Source organism: Mandrillus leucophaeus, unplaced genomic scaffold, assembly GCF_000951045.1.
Source record: "Mandrillus leucophaeus isolate KB7577 unplaced genomic scaffold, Mleu.le_1.0 Scaffold2231, whole genome shotgun sequence".
NCBI classification, from domain to species: Eukaryota; Metazoa; Chordata; class Mammalia; order Primates; family Cercopithecidae; genus Mandrillus; species Mandrillus leucophaeus.
In genome coordinates, this window is record NW_012102290.1 from 1 (window position 1) to 19,888 (window position 19,888).

The 19,888-nt window shown below is 44.2% G+C and overlaps 1 pseudogene; it reads right to left on the reverse strand.

Annotated features, from left to right (window-relative positions):
* Positions 1 to 6: 6 nt before the first annotated feature.
* On the reverse strand, positions 7 to 17,589 carry LOC105540637 (annotated as a pseudogene).
* Between the last annotated feature and the right edge of the window lie 2,299 nt (positions 17,590 to 19,888).

Below are 19,888 nucleotides of genomic sequence, written 5' to 3' on the forward strand. Positions count from 1 at the left end.
CTTCATCAGCGTGGTCGGCTTTGACAAAAGCTGGCTTCGTGTCTTCAAAGCACTGGGGCCGGTGCCGAAACTCATAGAAGTAGACAGGTGCACCAGCATCTGAACAAAGGTCAGGGAAGGTCAGGCATGCAGGCAGCGTGGAGCAGGGGGCTGGCTCTGTGTCCCCATCTATCAATGTATAGACCAAGGGGTGGGACAGCTCAGAGACAAGAGGCTACCTAAGCCAGCCTCACTTCCCCCTTCCTCATCTGAGGCTGGAATTTCCTGTTACAGCAGAGCTTATATCCCTGGTGATGAAGAGCTCACGTCTGAGAAGTTAGTAGTTCTGCTTCTCAAAAAAAGTCCTCCATATTCAACCAAGATCTACCTTGTTGGGACTTTCTCTCGAAGTTCAAGTCTTTTACCCATTCTTGGAAAATACTTTCTTTTCATTACTGAACTGTAAGGGTTCTTCTATTCTGGATATGATGATTTTGTCAAATAATTGTATTATGAATATTTTCTCCCAGTCTGTGGTCTGCCTTCTCATTTTCCTAACAATATTTTTAAGGCAAAATGTACATAAGTGAAATCTGCCACTTTTACTATTTGAAAGTATATAATTCAGTGGTTTTAGTACATTTAAGATGTTGTGAAACTATCACCACTATTTAGGCCCAGAACATTTTCATCACCCCAAACAGAAACCTCAGACCCATTTAGCAGTCACTCCCCCTGAGCCCCACTTCTCAGCCTCTGGAAAACACAATTCTACTTTCTGTCTCTATGGATTTGCCTAATCTGAACATTTCGTATAAGTGGGATCATACAACATGTGGCCCTTTGTACCTGACTTCTTTCACTTAGCATAATGTTTACAAGGCTCATCTGTATTGTAGCATGCATTCGTATTTCATTTCTTTTCATGGCAAACTGATAGTCCATTGTAAGTATGTACTGAATTTTGTTTATTGATTCATCAATTGATGAACACTTGGGTTGTTACCATTTTGGCCTATAATGAACAAGGGTGCTATGAACATTCACATACAATTTTTGTTTGAATATCAGTTTTCAGTTATCTTGAGTATACCCCTAGGACTGGATTTGCTAGGTTATATGGAAACTATGTTTAACTTTTTGAGGAATAGCCACAACATTTTTCCACAGTGGCTGCACTGTTTTATGTTTCCAACAGTAGTTGAGAGTTTTGGTTTCTCTATATCCTTCACACTTGTTCTTATTCTTTTTCTTTTTTAAAAAAATTATAGCCACCCTAGTATATAACACATACAAAAGAATAAAGGTAGATTCTCCCCTCATACTATATAGAAAAATTAACTCAAAATGGATCAAAGGCCTAAATTTAAAACTAAAATTGTAAACCTTTATAAGAAAATATATAGGTTAATTTCCATACCGTTGAATTTGGTGGTGGATTCTTAGATATGACACCAAAAGCACAATCAACAAAAAACTGGATGAATTATATTTCATCAAAATGAAAAACTACTGTGCAACTTTGGTGCATTATCAACAGAGTAAGAAGGCAACCCACAGAATGGGAGAAAATATTTGCAACTCATATATCTCATAATATCTCGTAAGGGATTAATTTCTACTACACATATATATATATACACACACACACACACACATATATTTAAGATTAAGGAACTCTTAAAACTCAACAACAAAAAACAACTCAATTCAAAAGTGGGCAAGGGTCTTAAACAGACATTTCTCTAAAAACATATATACAAACGTCCAATAAGCACATGAAAAGATGCTCAACATCTCTAATAAGTGGGAAAATGCAAATGAAAACCATAATGAGATACTACTTCAAACCCATTAGAATAGTCATTATTTAAAAAACAGCAATGTTGGTCAAGATGTCGAGAAATTGTAACCCTTGTGCATTGCTGGTAGGAATGTAAAATGGTTCAGACACAGTGGAAAACACCATGACAGTTCTTCAAAAAAATTAAACTTAGAATTACATGTGATCCAGCAATTCTACCTCTGGCATATACCCCAGATAACTGAAAACAGAGACTTGAACAGATATTTCTACAACTGTGTTAACTGCAGCATTATAGTCAATAGCCAATTGTAGCCAATAGCCAATTGTTCATTGCACAATAGCCGAAAGGTGGAAACAATGCAAATGTCCATTAATGAATAAATGGATAGACAAAATGTGATATATACATACAATGGAACATTATTCAGCCTTAAAAAAGGAGGAAATTCTGATGTATAGTACAGCATATAGGAATCCTGAGACCTTATGCTATGTGAAATAAGCCAAACAAAAGGACAAATATTGAATGATTCCATTTACATTGAGTAACTAAAGTCACTAAAGTAACTAAAACGTCAATCATAGAGACAGAAAGTAGAATGGTGGTTACTGGGGTCTGGGGGAAGGAGGAGTGGGGAGTTATTTTTAATAGGTACTGATTTTCAGTTTGGGTTGATAAAAACGTTCTGAAGATGTATAGCGGTGATGGTTGTACAACAATATGAATGTACTTAATACCATTGAACTATACGCTTAAAATGTTTAAAATGGGAAAGTTTTTATTAAGCATATTTACAATTTTTAAAACGTAAAAATGAGTGTGCCATTTCATTTATAAATATTTATGAATTTTCCAGATTTCCTTTTGTTATTGATTTCTAATTTCATTCCCTTGTGGTTGAAGAAGATACTCTGCATGATTTCCATCCTTTTACATTTATTGGGATTTGTTTGATGGCCTAACATATGGTTGATTCTGGAGGATGTTGTATGTGCACTTGAGAAGAATGTGGAATCCAATGTTACGGGGTGGAGTATTTGTCTGCCTTTACAATAGTTGAATTGAAGTCTATTATTTTAAGAGCTCCATTACTCCTTATAGCTAAAATGTTTGTTCCATTGCTACATATGGCTAAGATGCTGGGGAAGACATTTCTAGAAAGAAGAAATCCCAGGGGACAGTGCCCAGAAAATTATAGGGAGATGAGAATTTTCTACATGGTCCTGAAGAAGGGGAAGAAACAGAAACAACTGATCAGCATTCCCAAACTCTGAAAGGCAGGTGAATGACACAGGTCCCCGTGGCACGTTCCCATCCAGACACAGACACTCTCTCTGTGAGGGAACAGAGGCAGAGGAGGCAGCCAGTCAGTAGACAACATGGATCTCTGTGGCCACCAGTCTGGCTGGGCTGTGGTCCTGGAGCGGGGTGCTCAGAGATTCACTTCTGTGATATCGAGCTGTGATCAGTGCAGGGAACACAAAGAACACATCTCCAAGCAAGTCCAGAAGACCGTCTCGGATTTCAGTCAGGGAGTGCTTGTCATGGAAGTATTCATTAGCCACAAGGTACAAATACTGAGGAGGGATGTGCTGTAAAAAAAAAAATCTTAGTCATAGGAGATCCAGGTCAACCACAATGACCTACACGTTAAACACTCACCTGTGCAGGTATGATTCTGAATGCTTTACCCACATTGCTTCATTTAATCCACACAGCAACCCTATGATGCAAGTATCAAAACTAGCCCCGTTTCACAGATTAAGAAACTGAGGCTTAGAGAGGTGAAGTGGTTGGGCCCAACTGGAAGAACCATGATTCTTTCACAAGTCTATTTGCATCCAAATCCCATGCTCCTGACCACAGGCCTCTCTCTCTCGTGTCTCAGAATGAGTCACTGCTGGGCAGAACTGGCTGCATCATCTGTGGAGCTCAGTGCAAAGTAAAAACATAAGCTCCTTGTTGAAAAAATAACATTAAGAATTTCAAGATAGTGACAAGGGAGCATTAAACCAAATGTAGGACCCTTCTGAGCAACAGGGTCCTCTGTGACTACACAGGCAGAACATCCATGAAATCAGCCCTGCTCCTGGTACCAGCACTGCCTCCAGCCCTTAGCTATTATCTTACCTAAGCTAGTTGGTCTCTTGGAGCCTCAGTTTCCTCATCTGTAGGGATGTAGAGGATTATATGAGATGTGAAGAGAGAAGTATGCTGCTTGGCCCAGAGCGGGTATTCAGTCCTGTTGGTTCCCCCAGGCCCCATTGCTGAGTGCCTTAATAGGACATTCAATGCTTCCTTGACCTGGCACCAGCCTGCCTCCCAGGCTTCTCCCTCTCAACTTCCCCCAGGCACTAATGGTAGAGAGTGCATGGTAAATTCCACGAAGATTCAGGGATCTGGTGCTGTAGGAAATGCTGGAAAGGTGTTGTAGCTCAAACTCCTACCACTAAGACAGCAGCACAGCCCTTGATGGGTTTCTTCCTAATTTGGAGGCGAGGCAGTGTACACCACATTGGAGAATGCTGCTCAGACTTGTTTATCGGGTCCTCAGGAGGCTGGTGGTTTTTAATCAGGCCAGAGCAAGGGAGGTCTCTGCAGTAGGTCCCGTCTATGGCATAAGGGCCTGGCCTCTTTGGCCATCTAACCAGCAGAACCCATGGTGCTGGGGGTGTCCAAGGTGGGTATAGATGCTGTGTAGAGTCTCAGGTGAGTCCCCATAGGACAGTCAGAGTGCAAAGTCCTAGGGTTCTGGGGTAAGGCTATGCCTTCTGCATCAGAGAACTACTTACTGTTTAAAAAGTAGCCCCTAGCATGCTACCGTGCCTAGGAGAAACACATGCCCTTCCATTCCTCTTGCACTTTCCCACACAACCTACTTCCCACTCTACTTGAAATGTCGTTCTGCTCAGTTGTTCCCCTCCCCTAAGGCTCAGATCAATGAGCATCTTCTCCATGAGGCCATCTCCAGTCCACCTGAGAATCCCACTGTATGATTTATAACATCAATATCTCTCAAACCTTAGTCCCAATTCATCATCAGACAGCTGCAACTCGTCAAACATCCCTCCACCGGGGGGGCCTGAGGGATATCTGCGTGTACTGTTTCTTTCTGTTTTCCTACCTTTTTTTTTTTTTTCTTTTTGAGACAGAGTGTCTCACTCTTTTGCCCAGGCTAGAGTACAGTGGAGAGATTCTGCAGCCTCAAACTCTCAGGCTCAACAATCCGCCTGCTTGGCCTCCCAAGTAGCTGGCACCACAAATGCATACCACCAGGCCTGCCTAATTTTTTTATTTTTTGAAGAGACAAGGTTTCCCTGTGTTGCCCAGGCTATTCTTGAACTTCTGGGCTTAATCAATCCTCCTGCCTTGGCCTCCCAAAATGTTGGGATTACAGGTGTGAGCCACCGTGCCCAGTTTCAGAGGGCTTTTCCTAAAATAGAAATCAAATCGTGTCCTTCTTCCTTCTGTTCTCAGTCTTTAGGATGAAGTCTATACTCATTACATAGCTTACAATAGCTGAAAGCATTCTCTCCTGCTGCAGCCAACCCTCAGCTGATCTCTTCACACCCTCTGCTCCCAGCTGGTACTCTTGGTTCTTCCCAGTTTATCCACCCACCCATTCCATCACCAGACAAGCTCCATTAATCCTCCAAATCCTTCTCCCCGAGACAGCTGCCTGTCCCCTTCTGTGTGCACCACAGGGCCTTGGACATTGCTGTGCTTCGTGTGTACTGTACTGCAGTGTCTTGTCATCTCCGTCCACCCCATGTTGCACCCCAGTGCCCAGGGAATGCAGGGGCATGTGGACTCTCACTAAACATGTGTTCCATGGGCAAGTGAACAAAATGAATATTGGCACTGAGTCCACACTGAATAAACGTTTATGGAAAAAGAAGAAGATGGAAAAAGGAGAAAAGAAAGGAAGGAAAACAATCCATCTCTATATCCTAGTGTCTAGAGTAAGACCAGATACTGCTAAGTTTGTGCAGTAAACGAATGAATGAGTGATGGAACAATAAATGAGTGAATGAATGAGTAAATGACTGGTCTTGCCAGAGCCTGGCCTGATGCCTGGCTGGTGTGTGGTGAATACAGGTCCCTAGTCCTGTGTGTGTTTCAGCATTCAGAGCTTTTCAGACTGTAGGTAGATAATGTAGCACCCATGCTGCATGTTATGACACAGGCTCGGGGTGGGGGCAACACCCCAAAACCCACATTAATGCATCCACGGAGAAACATCTGAATAGTGGGATAAATAACATGAATAAATGTGTGGGAACAAAAATGACTGATAGCCACAAATCAGTTGAGGTCCGGTTCCGCTACTGGGTGGGTTACAAAAAGCCTCTGGGTTTTTGGAGCTCTTCCAGGTTGGGGATTGTGGATTGGGTTTATGGACCTATTGATATAGTTTGGACCTGTGTCCCCCACCAAATCTCATGTCGAATTGTAATCCCTAATGCTGGAGACGGGGCCTGATGGGAGATGATTGGATCGTATGGGTGGTTTCTCATGAATGGTTAGCACCATTCCTTTGGTGCTATTCTCATGATAGAACTCTCATGAGATTTGGTTGTTTAAAAGTGTGTGGCACCTCATTCCTCTCTCCTTCCTCCTGCTCTGACCATATAAGACGTGCTTTCTTCCCCTTTGTCTTCCACCAAGATTGTAAGTTTCCTGAGGCTTCCCGAGAAGCTGAGCAAATGCCAGCATCATGCTTCCTGTACAGCCTGCAGCACCATAAGCTAATTAAGCCTCTTTTCTATATAAATTACCCAGTCTCAGGTATTTCTTAATAGCAGTGCAAGAATGGACTAATACACCTGTGCTTAGGAAAGGTCTATTGAATGACTGAGTGAGTGAGGAGTGTCTGTGCCCCTGGCCTCTCCCCCTGAGTGTGACCCAGGGCTATCTGTTAAGTGCGTGTGTCTCTGGAGTACTGCAGCCTCCCACATTACTCAGCAGGATGTTTTGTATCAGATGGAGGGCAAGGGACTTGGAGCCACTGAGGATCTCAGGAGCCTCGTTCTGTGGAGAGAAGCAGTGCACTCTGTAAGCCATCCGATCATCAGAAGGTAAACCCATCTCCCTGAGGGCATGGGCAGCCAACTTTCACAGGGGAAGCTGGATAAGGAGCCCTCGAGCCCAGGCAGCCACGTGTGGAAGTGGCCTCAGTGTCCTGCTCTGATAGTTAATTTCTTCTCACTTTTGGTAAAAGGCAGCTGTTCCCTGTCATTCCACCTGCAGCCTGTGGGGCCCGAGTGCCCACCTTGTGAGAAGGCTCCCATTATGGGCTAAATTGTGGACCCCTCAAAATTCACACATTGAAGCCTTAATCCCCTGCAATTCAGAATGCAACTATTTGGAAATAGTACTTATAAAGGGGTGATTATGTTAAAATGCAGCTGTTAGAGTGGGCCCTAATCCAATCTGGCTGATGTCCTTATGAGAAAAGAAAAGTTTAGACATACAAAGCGATATCAGCACCTTGATCTTGGACTTCCAGTCCGTAGAACTGTGAGAACGTGAATGTCTGTGGTTTAAGCCTCCCAGTCTACAGTATTTTATTATGGCAGCCCTGACTGCCTAAGAGGCCCCAACTTGGCTTGGACATCAAGTTCAAAGAGAAGCCAGAAAATTTCCAAACTGGTGTTTGTTGTTCTCCTTCTCAAGACCTTTGTGGGTGGGGCCTCTGAGAAGCCACAGTGGGAGGTCAGGCAGTGGTGGTGAGGCTGGTGGCTGAAAACACAGGCTCCCTGCACTGCCCTCACCAGCTGAAAACTTGGCAAGGGACTCAACTCTTCCTGCCTCAGGCTCCTCATCTGTACGACGGAGTTTGCAGCAAGTACCTCCTGCGAGGGTGGTGATGAGAACTCAGCGAGTTGATATTTGTAAAGCTCTTACAATGGGAACTTGGTATGTAGTAAGCGCTTCATGTGATTATTTGTTAAATTACCATGTTCTGGCAAAATTACAACTTTAAAACGTGAGGTGTCAGAAACAATATCCACGTGGCAAATGAATTTTCTTGGTATGTTTTCTGCTGAAAATCTTGGGGTAATTAATCACTATGGTGGATACTGTGGATACTTAAATGAATACTAGGGCCGTACCTGTCTCCTGGAATCTCAGGGAACCCTCAGAGCCATTTAAATTACCCACAAGCATATTTTAACTACTAAACACCTTCTCTGTACATTAAGGAACTCAGGGATTTCCTGTGGTCTCTAACAGCTTGCAATGGGTTTAACTGCAAATTCACATGGAATTTCAGCACCCACACAGGCTTTTCAGCTCTGCAAATTCTGTCACTTGAATAACTCCAATATCTAGCATTTACTGAGCACTGATTGTATGCCAGGTTATTTGATGTACACCTGTGAGGCAGGTGCTAAGATGAGCCCTATTTCACAGAAGAAGGAGTGGAGGCTCAGAGAGGGTGGGCCACTCCCCTAAAATCACACAGCAGGTAAGCAGAGAACTCGGCATTTAAAGGCAGTACCTAGGCTGGGCACCGGCCCACGCCTGTAATCCCAGCACTTTGGGAGGCCAAAACAGGTGGATCACTTGAGGTCAGGAGTTGGAAACCAGCCTGGTCAACATAGTGAAACCTGGTCTGTACTGAAAATACCAAAAAAAAAAAAAAAAAAAAAAAAAAATTAGCTGGGCATGGTGGTGGGTGCCTGTAATCCAGCTACTCAGTAGCCTGAGGCAGGAGAATCACCAGGAGGTGGAAGTTGCAATGAGCCAAGATCACACCACTGCACTCCAGGCTCAGCAACAGAGGAAGACTCTGACTCAAAAATTAAATTAAATTAAATTAAATTAAAAAGGTGGATCCTAAATGCATGAAAATTATACACCACTGTCTCCTTACTAGCCGGGAAATGTTGGAAAGCCGCTTTAGCTGCTCTGAGCCTCAGTTTCTTTAAAATAGGGAAAATCATGCCTGTTTTAAAGTTGTTGCTTGGATGGCCTGTGCTTGGCACTGGAAGTTACTGGGGAACTGGTTACAGTAGTTACAGTGGCGGTTGTCATCACTAGCACCTGCCTTCTTCTTTCTAACACACACCCAAAAATCACTGAAAAGCCTTACTTAAGCCATGAACTCTGATTCAGTGGCCTCGTCTGCAGCATGAGGACAAAAATCCCTAGTCCTACTTCAAAACATTGTCCTGGAGGTCAAATTAATAATGGTAGAACATGCTTTCACAACTCAATGAACTCGGGACTCTGGTTCTAGACAGCCACCAACTAGCTTTGTAATCTGATGAACCTCTTTATTTTTTAAGCCTATTTCCTCCAGCTTAAAATGAGGAGGTCAATCTATATAAATGAACTTCAACAGTATTGGGACTTTGAACTCTCTACTCTTCCACAGATGAAAAGTTTATTTCCAATGAAGAGAGTCTTTCTAAGACATGGAATAAAAAAATCATAGGTCTTTCCCAGCACCTGGGCCTCAGCTCAACAAACTCTTCCTAGAAGAGCCTTTCCTGACCACCTGTTATCCTCTCTAAGGATACCTTCTCTCCCCACTTGTGTCCTTCATAGCATCTATCACTCTCTGAAATCATCTTCTCAACTTCGTGTTTCATCTATCTCTCCCCACCAGAGTGTAAGCTCCCAGAAAGCTCGTATGCTCAGTTTTTATAAGTCTCTAATAAATGCTCAGTACATACTTGTTGAATAAATAAAATGATTTAACAATTTTGCAACTTATACAACCTTAGCATTCTCAGATGTCAAAATGTCAAAACCAAGGCTGGACATGAACAGTTTAAAGGACTGAAGTTTTTCAAACCAAAATGCCAGAACCAAGGCTGGACATGAACAATTTAAAGGACTGAAGTTTTTCAAACCTATCTGAATGTCAGCTCTGAAGTGGTTACTGCATTTTTTGGAAATGATCATTCATAATATTGCTTGAACAAAGACGAAATGGACCCATCCCCTCTTTCCTTTTTATATAATTGTTTCTTCCACCCTAAACCTCATCACATGAGGAGGAAGGCAGACACTTGTTGTGACTGGCCCGGTCCTCACTTACCCTCTTTCAGAGAGAGGAAAGGTGATCACTGTGTGCTTGGCTGGTGGACTTCAGCATTTACAACACCTGCTGTCATCTGTGGAAATGCCCAACTGTTGAAGCCAAGAGCTGCATCATGATTTGAGAGAGTGGCAGCATGGACAGCCAGAATTCTTACCATAGGCAGCGGGAAGCCACACTCATGGTTATTGACTCCAGTGTTGGAAGGAATTGCTTTAAATGCTTTCTAAGACAGTAGATCTAGAGGCTCATTAGGAAGGAAAGTACCATCAACCACTCAAGTGAAAGACTTTGTTTTCTGTAATGAGGAAGAAAAAAAAATCATCAGCTATTTCTGTTCACAAAATCTGCTGTCCCAAATCCTGACCAAGCAAAGCCAACATAGTCTAGCACTGGCTTAAATGCACTTAAAAACTAAAACCAAACACAATGGGCCCAGCTCAATATATCAGTCCCTGGCAGCTCTGCCACATACTTGGGCAAGGGGGTTAAACTTGTCTGTGTTTTATTTTCTCATCTGCTAAATTGGAATGATAATAATGTCTACCAAGAAAAACAGTGGCCTGTGATATGGTTTGGCTGTGTCCCCACCCAAATCTCAAATTATAGCTCCCATAATTCCGACATGTTGTGCGAGGGACCCAGTGAGAGGTAATTGAATCATGGGGCAGGTTTTTCCCATGCTATTTCCATGACAGTGAATAAATCTCATGATATCTGATGGTTTTATAAAGCGAGCTCCCCTGCACAAGCCTTTTTTTTTTTTTGCCCACCACCATGTAAGATGTGCCTTTGCTCTTCCTTCAGCCTCTACCATGATTGTGAGGCCTCCCCAGCCATGTGGAAGAGTTTCTTAAACCTCTTTCCTTTATAAATTACCCAGTCTCAGGTATGTCTTTATTAGCAGGTTGAGAAGACACTAATACAGCCTAGCCCAGAGATTCTCAAAGTGTGATTCCTAGACCAGCAGCATCAGCATCATCTGGGAACTTGTTATAAATGCACATTCTCAGGCCCACTTCAGGCTCCTCAATAAGAAACTCTGGGGTGGGGGTGTAGCCCAGGAACCTTCTTGTAGCTGGTCCTCCAAGTGATCCTGATGCATATTCAACTTTCAGAACTACTGGCCAAATGCAAAGGGAAAAATGGTGGTAGATGGAGTGGTCAGGACTGTAGGGGTTGGTGTGAACATCTTCCTGAAGTGTCTCCCTGAGAGACAGTGTCTTGGACATGCCTGGATATATTTTGGGTCTCAGAAAGCAACACTCAGCCCTAATCATGGTTTCCTTAGGTTTCTGTTTTGGAATTTGGGTAGAAAGGAGCACATGAAAGAGTTTTACACAACATTAAGTCCAGGACTTATTATCCATCTCACTGAGTCTAGCATGGATCAGAATGGACATTCAGTAAACACCATATAACTAGCAAATGTTGAAATCTGAAAGATAACCATCTTGTTTGTTCAAAGACTGTCATCAAAGAGTCTCAAGATTGGAAGGGACATAAAGATTACCCGGTCCAATTATCTGTCACTGATTGAAAGTTTGTCAGAGGTCAGCTAGATTTTGCTTGAATACCTGGAGAGGTGGGCATCTCACCACCTTCTAAAGGAGCCCAGTCATTTTCCAGACAATTGAGGTCTTGAAAAGTTTTCAGTTATGCAGAACTAAAATGACTTCCTAATAGAACTTCCAGCTCCTGATTTTGACTTCAGCTTCTGGAAGCATGCGTAACAAGTGTGGACCCTCAATCCAGTGAGATGCTTTCAGGGACTTAGAGACAAGCCTTGTACTTTGCTGAATCTTCTCCAGGCTAAATGGCACCCCTGCCCCAACAATTTTCTTAAATTACCTACAAGGGTTCTATACCCCTACTTGTTTTTTTTTTACAGCTGTTATCAAGCATCCCCAATCCTCCTCTTTTCAATGTTCCAAATCCAAATAAATAACAGAGGCGTAGGATTTGTTCATCTCTCCATTCAAAGGGCAAGTCTCCCTCCAAAACTGCCCCTTCTGTCCTCACCTGGCTGAGGGTCAGCAGCTCCTTGGAGGATTTTGTCCTCAGGCACCTCAGCAGGTCCTCAGAGTCTGACGCATTGTTCCCACAGAAATGTGCAACCACTTGCAGCTATTTTGCAGAGAAGGGTCAGGTTAGAGCATGATATTGGAATCATCTAGGAAAATGGAAGCTGGAAAATGCCCTCCAATCAGACACAGGTTTGTCCTCCATATATGAGTCCATCCTGTCACCCCTGCCTAGCCCCAGGCCCCTATAATGGAAGTTGCACATGGCAAACAGGTTACCACTGCATCACCCTCACTCTCTTGCCTGGCTCTCCTTGTCATCTTTAGTGAACACCACAGCTGGGGATGGGAGTTTGCCAGTCTGTGACCATGGAATGGAATCAAGGTTCACGGTCACAAAGAGATCAGTCCTGTGAGCTTGGCTGCATTGGTACTTGGCCCCTCCAGAGTCTAGAAGCCCAATCTTGAGGTGCTAAATGAAGACAGAAACACCAAGAGCGAGGAGCAGCTTTGCAAGCTCCTTCATTGTCAGTAGAGGCAGGGCTCCAGATCAGATTCTTAGCTTGTCAGCCCTGCCCAAGCCCCAGGCCCACACACAGCCTGGAATGTCCTACCTGTCTTTTTCCTGCCTCTATACCAATCCTTCTCATTCTATAAGGCCTATGTCCTTCCCTCCATGATGTCCTTTCAGGGCATTGCACCCCCCAGAAACCCCTTCCTCATCTAATCTCCTATAAGCTCGATGTTCCCCACCTTCCATGCCTGGCCCATTGCTGAACACCTGCTTTCCTTGTCACTGAACCTTCTATATTCGTAGAACCCGCTCCCTGAAAGTGATGGTTCTCAATCTTCTGGGAGTCATGGATACTCTGAGAATCCAATCAAAGTCACAGACCCTCTCCCTGGGAAAACGTGCAAGCCTGTGGAGTCTAGCACAATTGTGGGACCACTTCCCAAACTTATCCATGGATTCCAGGATTTAATCCTGTCCATGGAGTGGTGATAAAAAGATTAGATTGCCCTCAAGTTTAGGATGTGCTTTCTCCACTGATAAATCCCAGAGCTCTAACAGAGCAGGGAAAATAGTGGGCACCCAGTGATGCGTGTCAAATGAATAAATATATGCCCAAACTGAAAACAGTTTTATGGAGAATGTTATCAAAATCAACATTTCTGTTTATTGAGGGTATTTTTTTTACAATTTTATAACTCTATGTTACGACTCTTGGTACATACTGTTACTTTCTGTAAGATGTTTAGGAAAATTTACCACAAAAATGATTAATACTCAAGAGAAAGCTCCACAGCCCAGTGCTTAATTAATATGCATTGAATGAAACAGCTCATTCGTTAACTCATTCATTCAGAACACTTATGGCTGCCTGATATATACCAAGTATTATGTTGGGGGCCTTAAGGACAGAGAGATCCTGGTCTCTAGGGCCTCACGATCTAGTAGATAATTAAGACAAGAGACAGATGAGAAATATCGTGTGATAGATGCCTCTTATAATCCCAAGCCAAACAACACTAATCAGTCACAGCGTTATTTCCCACTGAGCTGGAAACAGCCTCTGAATCTTTCTTAACATAATGTCCTGGGTATCCATTCCCAGCAGAGTAGTGTAGGCACAGAAGAGCTGTATAGGATACAGGGCACTGAGTTATATATCACAAGCAAAGAATCACGGGTAAGATGTAAGAACCATAACACGCATACACACACACTTGTGCACACCAGTGGTGTGGCATTGTGTAGCTAGTTCCATTTCCTATTGAACCAGACATTTCATGGAGGAATAAGGTTTACCTTGGGCCAGCATGAGGTTCCTTGGGCATGGTACTAAGGAAAGTCAAACACATGGTGAGAAGGTGCCCGAACACATTCTCTGCTAACTGAGGAGAGGAAGCCGGCAAGGTGTTAACAGTGTACATATGTCCTCACTCTTCTCATAGTCATGGGCCTTCAGGTAAGGGATGATGGCCACCCCACTCCCCATGACGGCTTTGTGGAATAAGCCTTCGGCCATGGAAGACAGTATCTGGAGAGAGAACACAGAAGACCCAGGAAAAGTTACTCCTCAGCGACACACATACCATTCACTCCTCTTCAAAGAAACCTTCCCAGGAAGCCTCCTTAAAAGCTCTAAGCTTAGAGGGGAAAAGCCCTGGTTTGGGGGTTAAAGGACTAGCTGTGGAGGTTTGGGCAACTTACTTAACCTCTCTGAGACCCTGGTTCTTCATGGACTTTGATGTCAAATGTTCAGACATGTGATTTCTAGCTCCTTCACTTCCTAGCTAGGTAACCTCAGACAAGTTGCTTAATATTTCTTTTCTTTCTTTTTCTTTTGTTTTTTTTTTTTGAGATGGAGTCTCACTCTGTAGCCAGACTGCAGTGCAGTGGTGCGATCTCAGCTCACTGCAACCTCCAACTCCCTGGTTCAAGTGAGTCTCCTGCCTCAGCCTCCAGAGTACCTGGGACTACAGGGGCGTGCCACCATGCCCAGCTAATTTTTGTATTTTTAGTAGAGATGGGGTTTCACCATGTTGGTCAGGATAGTCTCAATCTCCTGACCTCGTGATCTGCCCACCTCAGCCTCCCAAAGTGCTGGGATTACAGGCATGAGCCACCGCACCCTGCCAAGTTGCATAATATTTCTAAGTATCAGTTCACTCCCCTGTAAAGCTGGAGTAAAAATTGAGCCCGTATCACAAAACTGTTGTGAAAAGCAGAAGAAGGAATAAACAGAACTCTTCACACAGGGTCTGGTCCAATTTTGCTCATGAAATAATGGCTGTTATCATATATGAAAAATTAGGTTAATACAATCCACCTTAGAAGGTAATTTTGAAGATGTAAAAAGACCACAGATATTGTCAAGTGCTATTCAGCAGAAGCTTTCTTAACTCACCACCATGTCACTGATTGCTGCAATTAACCTGCCAACTTATGCCAAGGAAATGCTGACCACTGAGCCAGGGGCCATTTTCCAGCACCTCTGTACATTTCTCTTCTCACCAGTTTCTTGGCAAGAATCGGGTTTGTTCACTTCCAAACCCGTTTTGTCAATTGCACTTGTTATTGTAATTACATAATCAATGAAATATCATGAGAACAAATGAACTGTGTGTGTTAAAAGAAAATCAAATTATGTCTGGAAAAAAAATTCTTGATAAGAGATGGCTAAAAAATATTGCATCGGGCCAGGCATAGTGACTCATGCCTATAATCCCAGCACTTTGGGAAGTCAAAACAAGAGGATTACTTGAGCCCAGAAGTTCAAGACCATCCTGGGCAATATAGCTAGAACTCATCTCTAAAAAAAAAAAAAAAATTAGCTGGGCAGCTGGGCGAGGTGGCGCATGCCTGTAGTCCTAGCTCCTTGGGAGGCTGAGGCAGGACGATTGCTTGTAACCAGGAGTTTGGGCTGCAATGAACTATGATCAGCCCACTGCTTACCAGCCTGCACAACAGAGTGAGACCTTGTCTCAAAAAAATATATTGCTGTCACCGGGCACAGTGGCTCATGCCTGTAATCCCAGTACTTTGGGAAGACAAGGCAGGTGGATCACCTGAGGTCGGGAGGTTGAGACCAGCCTGACCAACAGGGAGAAACCCCGTCTCTACTAAAAATACAAATTTAGCCAGGCATGGTGGAACATGCCTGTAATCCCAGCTACTCAGGGGGCTGAGGCAGGAGAATTGCTTGAACCTGGGAGGCGGAGGTTGTTGTGAGCCTAGATTTCGCCGTTGTACTCCAGCCTGGGCAACAAGAGTGAAACTCCATCTCAAAACAAAACAAAACAAAAATCCATATGTGTGTGTGTATGTATATATATACTATACAGATATACATATATATATATAGACAGAGAGAGAGAGAGAGAGAGACAGAGATATATATATTGTTGTCAAATTTTGTGTTGACAAGAAAGAAGTAAAATATTTGCAGGAAAAGTATAAAAATCCCAAATGTACTAAACTCAGGTGGTTTTGCAGGCATCCTTAAGTTTGCACCCACTGTAAAGAAACCGAAACTTCAATTTGAGGACACTGAATTTTGTGGGTGGTTTATGCAAGATGATCCACATTGGAACTCGAGTCAGCAGACCAACTCTGCAAACATAAGGCCCTGTATCAAACTGTTGGTGAGGGAATTTACATTTTATAGTTTCAATTAAAATAAAATATTTATATGAATCTTTTGGCATTTAATGGCTTAGCTGAGTTTCCTATTAAACAAGTAATTACCACTCTGGTAATTGAATATTAGGGTTTCTCCTCTGCAAATACAAGGGATTTTCCCTCAAATTGTTGCTTACTCTGTGACCTTAGGTGATTTATTTAAACTTTCCCAACAATGGCTGTCTTGTCTGTGAAATGAAACTGAGCCCCTAACTCATAATGTGTGTGCGAGGCTTGAAGAAATCCCAGTCTGTTAGTCTGACACCTAGGTTATCTGTGAATCTGATTATGTTGATTGCTTTGTTGTACCTCTAACTCAATCTGGTAAAGTCCTATTCAGTAATTTAAACAGTCTCTTTAGATAGCATAATCACTTCAAATAAATCCATAGCCTCTCAGATTTGCTCCCCACCCCACCCACACTCTTTGCCAAGATGGTGTCTGGCTGTGTAAGTCAAGGGATGCTAATAGGACCACATGAGTGAGAGGGCAGAGGGAGCTTGGACCCACTTGAAGAAGTCCTTGCATTGTTGTGGTCTCCACAGCAATGTCCTGCTGCCGGGCTCCTGGGAGGAGGATGAATTCTCATGTGGTGAGCTCACGGTCTGTCCTCTCGTCTTGATCAAAGCCCACTGACCCTCCCTGGCTGGCTCAGTGCCCCACCTCACCGTGCCCAGTGCTCAGCACTGTGCTGCAGCACAGGCCAGGCTGTGGTTTCACTCTGTTCTCGAGTCCATGAAGCACATCTGTAGCCCCCTGCCCTCCTCCTCCTCCTCTAGCTCCCAGCCAGGTTGGTAGTCTCCTCTGAGTTTTCTTCAAAGCGACACAGTGATGTCTGGATCCATTTCAAGGAATTGGGGTTCCAAGGGAAGTGGGAGCACTCTCTGAGATCTCTCTTGGCCCAACCACTTCTGCTCTGCTGTGGCTGCCCCAGGTTGGTTGAGATGTGGAACCCGTCTGTCAGTATCCTCCTGGAGAACCCTTCACTGTTTACCATACATTTCATCCTTGGCACACATTTCAACCCATTACTGCACCCCATCACTTTCCCCCATTGCTGTACCCCTTTAGGACCTATGTCTAAGAGGGGGAGTCAGGGCACTTTGCATAACACATGCTTTCCCTACCTCTCTTCCCTTCTCCTTTCCAAAATTCACTGTACAGAAGGGCAGGATTTTCCTGTTTGTCCTATTTTGGGGATCTTCTCCACCATATACCTCCCCTTCGTTGTAATGATTGCTAGAGGTAAGGGAATGGTTTTGTGGTATAGAAATGCAAGATATATGGGCTTGCTCTTCCCAAAACACTATCCTTATTGCACTAGGTAGATACAATTTTGTTTAATAGATTTTAAAAATGTCCATTTAAAGAAAAAAAGTCAAGTAAATTGATAGTGAATTTGGTAGTGTGAATGGTACAAATTGTGAAGACAGAAGGTCTAGGACTGAGCTTTGGGAGGTCACAGGGCACATGTAAGAAACTGTGATGAATGTCTACCTGGAAAAGTCCTAGGTGTACTCCAAGGAGGAAGAGAGTCATGGCTACGGTTTATTAGAGAATAAGAGAGATTGGAAAAGCAAAGCACTGAGAAGTTCAGGAGAATCAGGGGAAGGTTCTTGGAAGAGGTGGCGGTTAAATTGGATTTTAAAGAAGAAGCTGGAGAAGAAAGACATCCACACTGTGGGTGGTGGTGTTGGCAACAAGATAGTTTGTGTGAAGTGCTTTAAAACAGTTGAGTGAGCAGTGGTGTAGAGAATTGGTAATATTTCTGGTCAGATGAAGGGACAGATTTGAAGGCCAGGGAGAATCATTTTGGTGGCAACTATGAAAGGCCAGAGGGGAAGTAATATAATCTAAGAGGCCTCAAGGTTGCCAGGGAGGCTGTAGACCAAATGACCATTGAAGACTCTTGTTGGCAGGGCCAGCCGGGCTGCCAGTCTGAGCTGGCAGTGTTTGTGCCTTCAGAGCCACTGGCTTGTCCCAGCAGCAACCTTCTTCCTCTTCTCAGAAACTTCTCAGCTTCTCTGTCCCACAGGCAGGTCTGGAAACCTCATTCATCCTTGGGTCTCTGGCACTCGTAATCCTAAAATGTCTTGCCTGGTCTGGAATGTCTTTTCTATATCCCCCATTCCGGAAGTCCAAAGCCGATCAAATTATCTTTCCCCAGCTCAAGAGTTAATCATCAGCTTCTTATGTAAATCAGAACAGGAAAGTCTTGCTTGATCAGTTCCTTTGAGAATATTGTTCTGATGCTGTTCTTCAGTAACTCAGCTGCCTCTGCCTGCCTATTCAGCACTTACCAGTTAACAAGAAGCTCTTTCTGGCTCCCGAACGAAGCTCTCTGAGGCCAGCAGCAGCCGTCGATGTTCACGGAGTTCAGGCAGGCAGCCAAATGAGTGGGAATTGGGTGCACCCAGGCCAGATCCTATTGTGGGCTATCTGGATCCTTGCAGCCCCCACCAAGGGTGACATATCCAATGGGGGAGGAGGGCTCTCAGAAGATGGGGTGGGAGAGGATTTTCCACTGGTAGAAATGAGGTTATTTTTCAGAGGTCTCTGAGTGTCCGTGGAGAGCTATGTAGTACTTTGATGGCATCAATGTTCTGGTGTTGCCGAGAACCTAGGACCAGAGCTCCCTTCTTGGGGTGGGTAGTGCACAAAAGACCCGAGTTCTGCCCTTGGGTTGTTCACACGCTGCAAGGGGTTTAGAGGGACACTATCCTGAGCACTGTGGAGGTGTGAGGAGCAGAGTCTGTGCTTCTGCACTCCTGGCTGCAGCGACAGGACTTTCAGTAATGAAATGACATTAGAAACAGTGCTAAGACACCTGGGTCTTGCTAAGTAAGTAGCCGGGCAGTTTCCTTCCCAGGCCTCCATATTCTGTGTGGTGACTGAGACCCCTGCATGCCCAGTCTCCCAAAGTGCCATGCTGCTGGAAGTAGATGGGTTGATTTCAGGAAGCAACTGCTTGAGAATTTTACATTTTCATCCATGAATATTTGTGTGTATTCATAAGAATATACCTAACTCATCAACCACAATTCCATAAATGTCATTACTTGGAATTCTTCTAGGTAAAATTTTAAAAGGAGTTTATTGAGATTAAATTTTAAGAAAAAAATAAAAAGCCAGTAATCATGCAGGTGCTGCACAGATGTGCCGGCAGTGGTGCCGGAGGGTGTGGAGTGACAGAAGTGTAGGAATCCCTGGGAAGATGAATTTGTGGCATCCCAAGATCTACAGAGTTTGGTGAGTGTCAACCCTGTAGAAAGAAAGAGCTCTCAGCAGAAGGGAGATGGGTTCCTGAGTGAATGGGGGAGATTTTGTGGCTAGGTGCTGCTGGGCTCCTAGGAGAAACTAAGTCAGTGGTCTCATGGGGATGACTTCTACAGCAATGCTGGAAGAAGCTGTGGACCTGGATTCATGGAGAGGGAACCTGGATACCATCAGCTGCACAGCCTTTGAGTGAAGGAAGCATGTCCCCACTGGGGAGCCCCAGGCTGGGTGGGCCATGACCCTGCCTGTCCCCAGCCTACTCCTGATTCCTCCATGTGCTCCCCCAGGGCCTTCTGCTGAAGGGCCACAGAGGAACACCAGGCTGGGATGGATTCAGGGCAAGCAAGTCACCGTGCTGGGAAGCCCTGTGCCTGTGAACGTGTTCCTCGGAGTCCCCTTTGCTGCTCCCCCACTGGGACCCCTGCGATTTACGAACCCTCAGCCTGCATCGCCCTGGGATAACTTGTGAGAAGCCACCTCCTACCCTAATTTGTAAGACCAGGTTTGGGCCCACGGGTGGTTTGTGGCTCTGGGAGTGGCAGGAATGCAGATCATGCAGCCC